The sequence below is a fragment of the Penaeus monodon genome, chromosome 28 (genome assembly GCF_015228065.2).
Source record: "Penaeus monodon isolate SGIC_2016 chromosome 28, NSTDA_Pmon_1, whole genome shotgun sequence".
NCBI lineage: Eukaryota > Metazoa > Arthropoda > Malacostraca > Decapoda > Penaeidae > Penaeus > Penaeus monodon.
In genome coordinates, this window is record NC_051413.1 from 36,516,236 (window position 1) to 36,516,717 (window position 482).

Below are 482 nucleotides of genomic sequence, written 5' to 3' on the forward strand. Positions count from 1 at the left end.
ACTAATAAAACCCCACTTGAATAATAACCTCGACTCCCTCCCACTCACAACACAAATCGCGCTGCCCAAACCTCTTCCCCGAAACCCAAGAAATGTTTACGATCCCAATCATTAACACGGCATCGACGCTCAGCCGTGGGCCAAGAGGGAGTCCAATTCCCTTATACAATCGGCGCGACCTGCTATCAGATCGTCTATAATACATAGTTGCGTTAACAATGGCGCGCCATTATTGCCAATTCCTCGGCCTCGCGCTCACCCTCGCATTACTGCGCGCGATCACGATAATTACCCGTCTTTCCTCGAGTTTTATTCTATTCTTATTTGTTTTAATGCCCATAAAAGCCGGCAAGAGTTCGGAGAAGGCGAGTTTTCGGGTGAACATCGATAGCGAAATCACTGGCGGCGGAATTGAGTTATCACGCCCGGAGGTTTTCTCTTCCGATCACGCATGGTAACACTGCACCGTTAGATACGAGCGC